The sequence below is a fragment of the Camelus ferus genome, chromosome 24, assembly GCF_009834535.1.
Source record: "Camelus ferus isolate YT-003-E chromosome 24, BCGSAC_Cfer_1.0, whole genome shotgun sequence".
In the NCBI taxonomy this organism is placed as follows: domain Eukaryota; kingdom Metazoa; phylum Chordata; class Mammalia; order Artiodactyla; family Camelidae; genus Camelus; species Camelus ferus.
Genome location: NC_045719.1, coordinates 17,360,187 through 17,371,560, shown reverse-complemented (window position 1 = coordinate 17,371,560; position 11,374 = coordinate 17,360,187). Strand labels below are relative to the sequence as shown.

The 11,374-nt window shown below is 48.2% G+C and overlaps 1 non-coding gene across 1 annotated transcript; it reads right to left on the bottom strand.

Annotated features, from left to right (window-relative positions):
• Window positions 1-385: 385 nt before the first annotated feature.
• Window positions 386-457, bottom strand: TRNAS-AGA. The gene has a single exon. It is a non-coding gene; the product is annotated as a tRNA-Ser (tRNA).
• Between the last annotated feature and the right edge of the window lie 10,917 nt (window positions 458-11,374).

The following is an 11,374-nucleotide window of genomic DNA, read 5'->3' as shown; positions in this document are numbered from 1 at the left end:
CATTTTCCTCCAGACCTGCGGAAAGGGACTTGATTTATATTTAAAAAGCCAAAAGTCCACTTAGAATGTTTTTCCTACAACAAAGGACACTGCCTCAAAACTAGCAAACAAACAAACAAAAAACCCCAAAACAATGAAACCCCTCAAGCCTCTACCGTTTGGGAGGCAGAAAACCACTTGAAACTTTAGGTTTTTCCAGTATCTATTCATTAAGTTTTTGTTTGTTTGTTTACAACCAGAACTAGCTACTTCCCTTTTTATAGCTTTGAGGACACCTTCTGATAGTTTAATTATCTGGTGTCAGTCACTAAATCAGTGTTTTGCAAAGTGGAGTCCACAGGTTTTTTTTTTAATTGAAGTAATTTCTTAAACTTTTTTTTTTTAATGGAGATAATGGGGATTGAACCCAGGGCCTTATGCACTCTAGGCACACACTCTACCACTGAGCTATATCTGCCCTCCCCCCGCCCATGAAAAGAATGAACTCTTCATACATACTACACTTGGGATGGATCTTACCGAATTATACTAAGTAAAAAAGCCAGTGCTAAAATGTTGCACACTGTATGGTTCCATTTATATAAGCATCTTGAAATGACCAAACTATGGATTTGGAGAATAGATTGGTGGTTGCCATTGGTGGGGTGGGTGCAGCCAGTGCAGGGAGGTGTGTGGTTATAAAAGGGTAGTTTTAGGGGTCCTTGTGGTGATGGAACTGATCCAGGTCTGGATTGTGGTGGAAACTAGACACACAATGAAACTGCAGAGAGCTAAATACACACAAAAATAAACACAAATGAGTCAGTGCATGTTCAGATGGTGAAATCTGATTAAGGTCCGGGCTTTGTCATGGATGCTGTCAATGTCTGTGTCCTGGCTGTGATCTTGCTACAGTTTTATAAGATGTTACCACTACGGAAACTGGGTGAAGGATACGTGGCATCTCAGGATACGTGGCATCTCTTGGTATTTTTTCTTACAACTGCATGTGAATCTACAGTTTTCTCAAAATAAGAAGTCTAATTAAAAACGATGTGGATATTTTGATGGTAATAAAAAGACAAGTGTCAGCACATCCTGGGTGATCTGAGTGACCCCTTTCTAGACTTACAACCTAGTTCCCCGGTGGGTCATCAGAGATGTCTTTGGAACGAACGTTTACTGCCAGTCACTCTGAACCAGTAATAACGTCTAGGCAAGAACAGAGTCAATGAAAAACCTCCCAGTGAGCAGGCTGTGTCAGAGAAAGATTTTGCAAGGCAGAACTGAGGAAAATTCTTCTTGTCTCCCTAGGGTTGACTTTATTATTGTAATGCTAGTTAAACACGTATCAGCTCATGTACAAATTTCTAAGTGAATATAATAAAAGTTACGAAACCAATAAAATTCAAATTAGTGGCAGTAATTTAATAATGATGAATGATGATGCTGTTGTGCTGAAACACGAAGTGGAGATTATCTACACACCGCTACAGAGCGTGCCTGCCACCTCTATTTGGAACTGGGACCTCTCAGCTTACAACTTGAACTTTCTAGGGAGCCAGGGAGCAAGCAGGAAAAGGCCTCAGACCTTTGGGAATACCTGTAACAAGGACCAGTAGTTCTCACCCTTAGTAACACGGTTCTTGCTCAGACACAGCCTCGACCAACTTGGTGGCCTTTGTAAACAGGCCGGGCTGGAGCGGGGATTGCTTCTGCAGGCTGTCCCCTCACAAAGTGACCACAGAGCATCTGACAGCCATGGGGAGATTGGCAAACTATGAAAAGCAGATACAGAAACTAAATATTTTAGCAAAGTCAGAGGAAAGGGCACAGAGCTTCTGAGAAAATCACAGTGTGACATCACAGTGTGACTTCACAGCAGACTGAATAATGTTCACGAAAATGACACTGCGATACATGGAAGGTCGAATCGGCTGAGACTTTCACGCTTGGGAAGACTGGGCAGTCCTGTCTGGAGCCTCACGTGTTGTGGAATTCTGGTCCTGGGAAGAGCACACTTTGGTCCCCCACAAAGATGTGCATTTGTGGGTAACTCTTTGCCAGCAGGGAGAAGGCTGGCTCTGCTGCACGTGTGCTGTGTGTTGGGCTGGGCTGGGGGAGGGAGACAGAATTCTATGACGTGAGAACAAATAGCCTCACACGTGATTAATTGTGCCCCCTCCACCCCGGCTCTCAAGGCTGCTGATAATTGCTTCCCATTTCAGGATTTCGAAGTGGCATCTCCGACCTTTCGAGCTTTCATCTTCACACCTCTTCATGCCTCTTATGACAGATAATTACGGCTGAGGATGTGCACCAACAGAAAAGCAGACCTCTTATCTTCATGTGCGGCACTTAAACGAACATTTTAAGACAAATTATTAATAACTGTGCTCAAGAAAATGATACCAGCAAAAGCTTCTGAGATATTGAATTGTTTTGTGACCATGGAAGAAAGGCCATTTTCATGATAAACAGAGGAACTTTTATAAAGTAATTAAATATTCATTTGTCCAACAAATATTTATTACAAACCCTCCACGTTCAAGGTAACTTAGGGACTATAGGGCACACAAAGTCATATGTGATTCAGTTCCTGATGTAATGGAGTTTATAACTCGGGATTTAAAAAAGATTTGTTTGTTTAAAAAGTCCTATCGTATAAGGAAGTGTCAAAAATGTTGTTCAATCTTAGCACTTGAGGAGGTGAGACATGAGGGTGTCTAATGAGAAGGGACCCGGAGCTCCCCTTGGAAGGATGCCCCAAGGAGGGGACGGTGTGTGGGCAAAGTTGGGGAGCAGGGGGCGAGGAAGCAGTGTTTCTCTGGGCTATGAAATTGATGGAGGAGGAGCTGGAGGTGGGCAGAGACCAGACTGAGAAGCATTTTTAAATGCAGAGCTAAGAAGTGAAGCTTTATTCTTTGGGATGTGGAGTGACTACCAGAGGTGGAATTAGGGGGGCCAAATAGATGGGATTATGATGGCCCCTTACTAGGAGGCCACCGCAGGGGTCCAGGTAGAAGGCCTGGAGAGGGGAAGTGGAAATTTTTAAATAGTTTCAGGGAGTCTAGCAAGCCTATGTCAGTTAAGTGTGGAGTGGGGTGAGCCTCACTTTTGGCCAGAGGATGGCAGGATAGAGAGGGCAGATGTCTGATAAGATTGTCTGGGTTTCAGCAGGGAGGGAGACCCAGCCTCCAAGACATTCTCCCGTTCTCCAACCTCAATGTTTTGAAATTAATCAACTAAATCTGTCTTACCTGCAGGATGACATTTTGCCATTTTGAACTGATCCTATGTGGTTTCATAAGATGTGGCCTGAAGCTCCCCAGCAGGTAACCATGCCTAGCCATGAGTTCGAAACCTATTGCTACAGTTGGTCAAGACCCTTCTTGGGGGAAGGTATAGCTCAAGTGGTAAAGCACATGCTTAGCATGCACAAGGTCTGGGGTTCAATTCCCAGTACCTCCTCCAAATGTAAATAAGTAAATAAACCTAATTACCTCCCCCTCATAAAACTAAAACAACAACAATAACAACAAAAAGACCCCTCAAGTCAGACCCTTGTGGTTTGTTCATTTGGCCGAGGAAGCCGAGCTCTACCATGTGCAGGAGCCAGGCCACACAGTGGCCACTATGATCTTCCCCTTCTCTGACCTCTCATGAGCATGTGGTCCATCCTCAGTTCATCCTTCTGGAGGTGCCTTCTGGAGGTGGAGGGAGTAGAGAGTCCCCAGCCAGGTGGGATCTAGACTGACCACCAGCAAGGAGAGGACTGAGAGTCACCTCCCGGGAGTAAGCCATCACGTCACCTCTAACTGTGTCACCATGAAAGAAAGAGCATCACTGGTGTCTGTGACAGCAATGGCAGGTACTGCCTTCTGGCCGCTCCGTCTGTGCCAGGGGCAAGTTCTTTGTCACGTGACTTCGCAGCCCCCTCCTGGCCATCCCATAAAAGCGGCACCATCACTCCCATTTTAAAGATGGAGAAACTTGCTCTCACAGGGACTATGTAATGGTCCCTAGGTTACACAGCTCATAAACTGGCTTTGAACCCAGAACATTCTGGCTCCAAAGCTGAGGCCCTGGCTCAGCCCACACGCTTAACCTCTCCCCTGTCCCTTTAAATATGAAATGGGATCACATTTGGCTGCAGGTAACAGAACCTGACCACCGTGGCCTGAACACGTGGTGGGGTTTACCACCTTATTTCCAGTGCTTGGCACAGGGAGGGCCAGGCACACACTTGAAGCTCAATAAATGTTCATTAAATGAATCTCAGCATGAATAATTTCCTTAAATAATAATTCTGCTAATATCTTACATCAATAGAACATTTTATTGTTAGTGCTCACTGCCATTTCAGGGGTAGCAGAGAAGACCCTATGCTACACTACCTGTAAAAACAGCCCTGTGCAGAGCCAGGACAGGTTTTATATCCCCATTTTGCAGAGGAGGAAACTGAGGCTTAGAAAGTGTAAGTGATTTGTCTGAAGTCCCAGAGTAAGGACATCACAGTGTAGAATTCACGCTTCTTTTTTCTCTCTCTCTTTCCTTTCTCTCTGTCTCTCTCTCTCTTTTTTTTTTTTTTTTTTACTGTAGGTCAATACTTCTCCCTCACTCTGCCTCTTCCTCTAAATAACATGATAGAAGCTAAAGTATATAGTCTTTCTTTTCTTATTCAAAATAGGCATAGAAATAGATAAACAACAAGGTCCTACTATATAGCACCGGGAACTATATTCAATACCTTGCAATAGCCTATAAGAAAAAGAATGTGAAAAGGAATATATATATATAATATATATGTATAACTGAATCACCATACTGTGCACCAGAAATTAACACAACATTGTAAATCGACTACACTTCAACTAAAAAACAAATAAACGAAAAAACCCAAAACTAGGCATAGCGGTTTTACCAATGGGCCCGTTCTGTTAAATGCCGTAAGCCAGACCTGTAGTCTTCCATCCTGCTTTGGAAGCAACTGTGAGCCTCATGCTTTCGAGGCAAGGGGAGAAAACATATTAGGTTCTCTAATATGATAATAATATAAAAGAAATTTATGGTGCCCCAGAGGGAGAGAATTACAAATGGATGAAAGGTAACTATTTAATGTCGAGGCTTTTTTTTTAGGATATAAAAATAAATAGAAGAAAATAGAGTACAAATAAGAACCTGCAGAAAATGGAAGGCAAATGGGCCTGTTTCCCTGGTGCTCCCGCCGTCGTCCACCTGCCTGAATAATGATGGCCATTTCAAACGTTTCTGACTTTGTCATTTCTCAAGTCGCTCTACGGTCTCTGGCTTATTTGCCAGCCTTCAGGAGGTTTCTAGAGCTCCAGGGAACGAGGAGTGCCTTTGGCCCCGTCTTTCTTTCCCTTACTTCACCACCTCCCTTAAGGTTCCCTGGTCTTCCCTGAAGTCAGGCCCTGGGCCAGGCCCAGCAGGGATGGGTGACAGCTACTCTTGTTCTGGTGCCCCCTCCACTGAATCTGCCACACTAGGACATCTGTGTGACCAGCTGGGGACACTCTGAGGGCAGCCCCATGAGGGGTGTGGAGGGGTCAGGAGCCCATCTCCCCAGGAGGCCAAGCCTTTGCAGACACTTCACTGCTCTGGTCTCTGGCCCTGCCCTTTCCCCTCCCACACTCCCTGGCAGGTCGTCATGAGGTCTCTCCCTGCAGGGGGACACCTGCACCCCCAATGCACAGCCCGGGGTGGGGTCTGCCCACTGCCCTCTTATTGCAGGCCTCAGTCCACCCTGCCTGTGCCATCCCAGCCATGCCCAGTGAGGAAGCTGCCAGGAGGCTCGGTGGGGCCACATCTGCCCTGAAATCCGCCCGCCCTTCACCAAGGCCACTGGCCACGCAGTAATTCAATTCTGCTCCTATTTTTCTGAGTCCTTTCTTCCCCATTCCAGATGTCACTGATCTTGAGGAGACCCCTGACCTTCTGCCTGCAACAAGCTCCACCTGCTCCCGACGCTCTTTGATTTAACCAAAGCATCTTTTCCCCTTTGTCCTCGGCCTGCTGCCCTTCTGGTGCGCTGGTTTCTGTGTCCTCCATCCTGCAGGTGGGCTCCAAGGGCTTTGAGTTTTGCTCTCAGCTTTTCTTTCCCATTCCCATTCTCTCTTCACTCTGATCTCTCGTTGGTGCAGACAAGCCAGGCAGCCCCATCTCAGTGTGGGCGTCGGAGAGACAATCGGTTCCCTCCAGGTCCACGAAGAGAGGGGTTGGGGTGGAAGGCAGGCAGCAAGGGCGGGCAGGAGGCTGGTCTTGTCCACCTCTTCCTGCAACACTGCCTCTCTCCACTGTTCAGGCCTCCCGGGTCACCTTCCAGCCTGACTGGGCCCAGAGCTCTCTGCGGGCCCACCTCCTGTTGGGCTCACTGCTCTCCTCCACCAAGGTGGGACCCCTGCCCCTCTGCTGTTCTAGGTGAGCCCCCACGTGCCCCTATTCAGAAGCCCAGCCCACAGCACCCGGAGGATGTGCTGTGGGGCTGGTGCAGGGGCTCCCATGGGCTGGTGCTCTGCCCTCGCCCGGCCCGCAGGTCGCTTGCTGGTTTCCAGGGACAAGCTCTCCTAGCATCATGCAAACAGGCAGGGCGTGCCTACAGCCTCTGAGTCTGTTTCTGCGGGTTGTGCGTAGCGGCCTCCCCCTCTGCTGCGCTCTGGAGTTTGAGCCCCTTCACCGTTGCATGACCACAGGGTCCGGCCTGACTCTGTGTCCCTTAATTTCTCAAAATACACCACAGGGTGCCACACATCTTCACAGTCAGACATGCTGATAAGCGCTGGGAAACCTTCACTTGCTTAAGACAAGTAAAGCTTTATTGCTTAACTGTAACACCAACTCGCTTCTGCTGTTTTTCAAAGGCAAGGTCATCGTGTGCAGAGTTTCAGTTTCTTCTGAGTTTTGTCAGAATAAGTCAGCCCCTTGGGGACAGATAATATCAGGTTTCTGGCCTTTCTAAACAGAGATCTCACCAGCCAGCAGTGGGCCACTGCATGGTGGCTCTGTGACATGTCTCCTTTCTCAGAGGTCCTGTCCTGAGCCCTGAGAACACAACAGAGTCTTAGAAAGTGAATGATTCCAGGAGATATAGGACAGAAAAGCCCAGAGACCCTGGAGAGCGCACGCGTAAGTGAGAAGGCTGAAATCCCCCCTCGCTCCAGGAGCTTAGGGAGGGCAAGTTCACAGGAGTTGGGAGCATCTTGGAGGACGTGAGCAGAGGGGACAGTGAGCCTTCCCCAGTGGGCATGGGAGTGAGGAAAGAGGCCTCTTGCCTGTTTTTAAGGGGGTCAGTTTTCTGTTCCATACAGTTGAGTGCAATTCTATTTAATATCCAAGAGGGCAGAAAACAAAACAGTAATCCTTTCCGTCTCTACTGCCATCTGCTGATTCTTTTCTCAAGCCTGTAATATTGACGAAGTCTGCTCTTTCTCTCTTCCTCCCTCCCTCCTTCCTCATGGCAGACATCACATGGTCCGTGCCCTGTCTTCCTTCAGATCTCAGGTCACCGCAGCACCTCTCCTGCCCTGCACCCGCCAGCCTCCTGGTTCTGCTTTATTTTTCTCCCCAGATGTCTTCCCTTCCATCATATATTTGCTTCTTTATTCATATACTATGTGTCTGTCTCCGCCAGAATGTGACCTCTGTAAGGACGGGGTCTTTGTTTGCCTTGCTCCTGCTGTATCCTCAGTGTCTAGAAGAACGCAGGCTGTAGGAGCAACTATGGTAATATTCCTGGAATGAACGCATGGATGTAGCTAGAAGCTTGGAGGCAGGAGGTGAGGGCTAGGGTGTGGCCCGTGGAGGACGCAGGCTCCTTACTCCTGCTCCAAAGATGGCTTTCAGGCAGCACATCCATATTCTAGGCAGGATTCTAGAAAGTGAAGGCCGAAAGCCAAAAAGCACATGCCTATGCTCATCAGCCCTCATGACAACAGAAAAAGAATAGCTTCAATCCTTCATGGCTGAAACGATGTCACAGGCCACCAGCTACAAGGGATGCTGGGTCATGGCCCCTGGACACCCATCAGGTTCTGCTGGAGAGGAAGAGGCAGGGAGAGAAGTGGGGAGGCAGCCAGCAGCGCCTGGACCACTGTGTGTTCTCTGTTGCTTCCCCAGGACCTGATGTAGTCCTGGCTTCTGAAGGGGTTTTGGGAAAAAGATAACTTATTTGGGGAGTGTATGCCTCCCAGGCACTACACACACACACTCAGAGACGGTGGTGAGGATTTAAGTCATCTGGGACCAATCCTTGTAACTCTTTTAGATCATCTAGGCAGGAAAAGGGATTTTTTTTTCCTTTGAAACTCTTCAGTTTTAAGTTTCTGGGTAAAATGTGGACACGATATTGTTCTTCCTCTTTCTCCTACTTGGTGGGTCTGTGGAATTCTTGTCTTCTTTTATTGGGAGAAAACCATGTGACATTTAATTTCCAAACTTTTATATGTCCAACCTGCGCTCAAAGCCTACTGCCTTCTTGAACAAGGCTGACAGGCTGCTTTATTGGAGCAAAAGTAGAGTGGACAACACCACAGTTTACTCCTCTGCCAGTCCTCAGTCCATGATTTCCACAAAGAGTTTAGCCGGCAGGGAGTCTGGAGGAGAAATTGCAGTGGGTCACCTTTGGGGGAATTGAAGTTGGGCGCTTTTTTTATTCTGGACCGACCTTTTTTATTTTGTAAGAAAACCCAGAAATGACTCACCAGAAAGAAGCCACATGAAAATGATATGTAGGAGTTTTTGAATAAAAATAGGCCGTAAATAAGTAATAAATCCTCCATAGGCCCATCGGATATGGATAGCAATAATGTTGTGTTTATTGCCTTACTCCCAAAGCGCAGGTATTTATTATAATTCAGGGCAATTCATTGTACTAGTCTGGCATTTATAAAATTCTCATCATAGCATTAGAGTAAGAACCCATTTCCTAGGAAGTATTGTTGTAATAAACTGTAATTAGTGGCTTGTAAACAGCCATAATTCATTTTTGGAAGGAAAAGGCATGTGGACAGCTAAGTATGTGTGAGCACGGCTGTTCTCTGAGCACGTGCGTTCTCCGAGCAGGTCCGTCAGGCTGAGTGGCGTGCCTGGAGCGCGCAGCACCCACGCCGCCCCGGGCAGGGCTCGTGCGGGAGGCAGCCAGGCTGGGGCCCTCGGTTTACCCTCCTGCTGCCGTGAGGACAGCCCAGGTCTCGGCGCCCCATCCCGAGGCCGACCTCTGTGGTTTTGCAGCCTGCTCCACCCGAGTCCACAGCAAGATGGACTCCCCAAGGCCAAGCCGGGCGCCCACCTGGAAGAGGCAGCAGGGCAGGTGCCCGCAGGCCGGGCCCACCATGACACCGTGTGAGACCTCGGGCTACAACACGGGACCCGGGCGCTGCTCCGACCCCTCGTGTCTTGTGTTGCAGCCGGAGGGACGCAGTTCCGCAGCACAGCCTGCTCCCCGCCCTGGACTCGACGCGGCGGCAGCGCAGAGACCACGGGAAAGCAAGGTGGGTGCAGTGCCCGGCAGAGTGGTCCGTGGGCAGCCCCTGCCCAGCCCCTTCTTGGTCCACGATCAGTATCGGTGCAGGGCTTCACCTCACCCGTAGTCCGCGTCGGGTGCCTTGTGCCAGCCGCCTGGGCACGGCCCGCTTTGAGCTGGGCTTTGGGGTCGCTCTGTGGTCCTCGCCAGCTGTCCCCCACCCCAGGTCAGGTGACCGAGGCTCCATAGTGAGGCTTGAAGGGCGGCAAGGAAGGCATTTGTCCCCAAATATCTCTCCCACTGGTGAGAAAGCCCACCGTTAAACCTGCCTTCCTATCGGAACAATAGCAAACATGGCATTTTTAGGAGTTGTCTATTAAATATGAGTATTTTCTGCAAGGTGGTAGATTAAACCACTGCAGGCATCAGCTGGGTTTCATTGATTACATTACTTTCCAACATGACAGGGACTTGAGAGGGAAATGAAATAATATAGTGAATTTCAACAGAGAAGAATCTCCAACAGAAGACCCTCAGGTCTGGAGGTAGGAGGTGTCAAAGGCAAGCTGCCTTCACCATCCGACAGTCACAGCACTGGGGTGGGGGCTGGGGACCCAAGGTCCAGAGAGTGACCCCAGCCTTAACCGCTGGAGTCTGTGGGTCACATTTCTGCAAAGCGTCTGCCCCCGGGTAGCGTCCTTCAACCAGATCCGGATCAACTTCCGGTGCCACGACCATCTGGACCATCTGCCCCATCTGCCCCATCTGCCCCGTCCTCAGCAGAAAGCATGCGTTTATCCCTTGACTTTTCACCTCCTCTTTTAGAAGGAAGTTAGTAGTTTTTAAATGTAGTGGGTTTCAGCGTTTTTCCTTCCCTTGAATGATTTGAGGGGGAGTGGAACAAAATGAGAGGCTGTTTAAACGAAACTGATGGGGAAAACAGGTTGCTGGGAGGATTGAGATGAAGTGATAGTTTACAGCTGGTACTGGAATTCTTCTCAGACAACTCCTTTATTGAGGAAAACACCCTGGGATGGAAAGTGAGTTTGGCAGGAATCAAGGAATCAGTAGAAACACCCCAATTGCCTTTTATTAGAAATGAACAATAATTTGGGGGGAGGGGAGAACAGAAAAGGGAGGGGGAGTGAAAAGAGTGGGTCAGAGGGCAGGGGTTTTATTGTGCAATTTGAAGTAGTTTGTGTTGCTGGAAAGAGCCCGTTCTGTGTCCCTGACATTCACTAATGTCCATTACACTCACAAAGGCCTTGTGTGAGTAGAGGGTTTCTGTTAGTTTCTTGGTTTTGCTGGAACTTGGTGGAAGGGCTGAGTTTCACATTAATGGCACATGTGAGGTGGCCTGATAATTCGTAAACTGAGCTCACTCAGGAGAAATATTAGTTTGGTGACCATAGGAATATTCATCCTTCAAGAAGCTTAAGAAATCATGGCGGGGAAGCGTGATGATGTGTCAGCTTGGCTGGCCTGCCATGAACAGATATTTGGTCACATTATTCTGGCTGTTTCTGTGAAAGTGTTTTTGTTGGATGTTTTGTTGGATGGAAGTGTTGGATGAGATTAACAGTTGAATGGGGTGGACTTGGAGTCAACCAGATTACCCTCCATAAGGTGAGTGGGCCTCACCCGTTACTCAAAGTCTTACTAGAGCAAAGCCTGACTTGCCTTGAACAAGAAGGAATTCTGCCAGCAGACTGCCTTTGGGTTTGAACAGCATCTCTTCCCTGAGCCTCTAGTTTGCCAGCCTCCTCTGCAGGCTTGGGATTTATTAGCCACTACAATTATATGAGCCAATTAAAAAAAAAAAATCTCCCTCTCTTTCCGTGTATATGTGTATACATCCTATTGGTTTTGTTTCTCTGGAGAACCCTAACACAGGAGGGAATATCAGATTTCCAT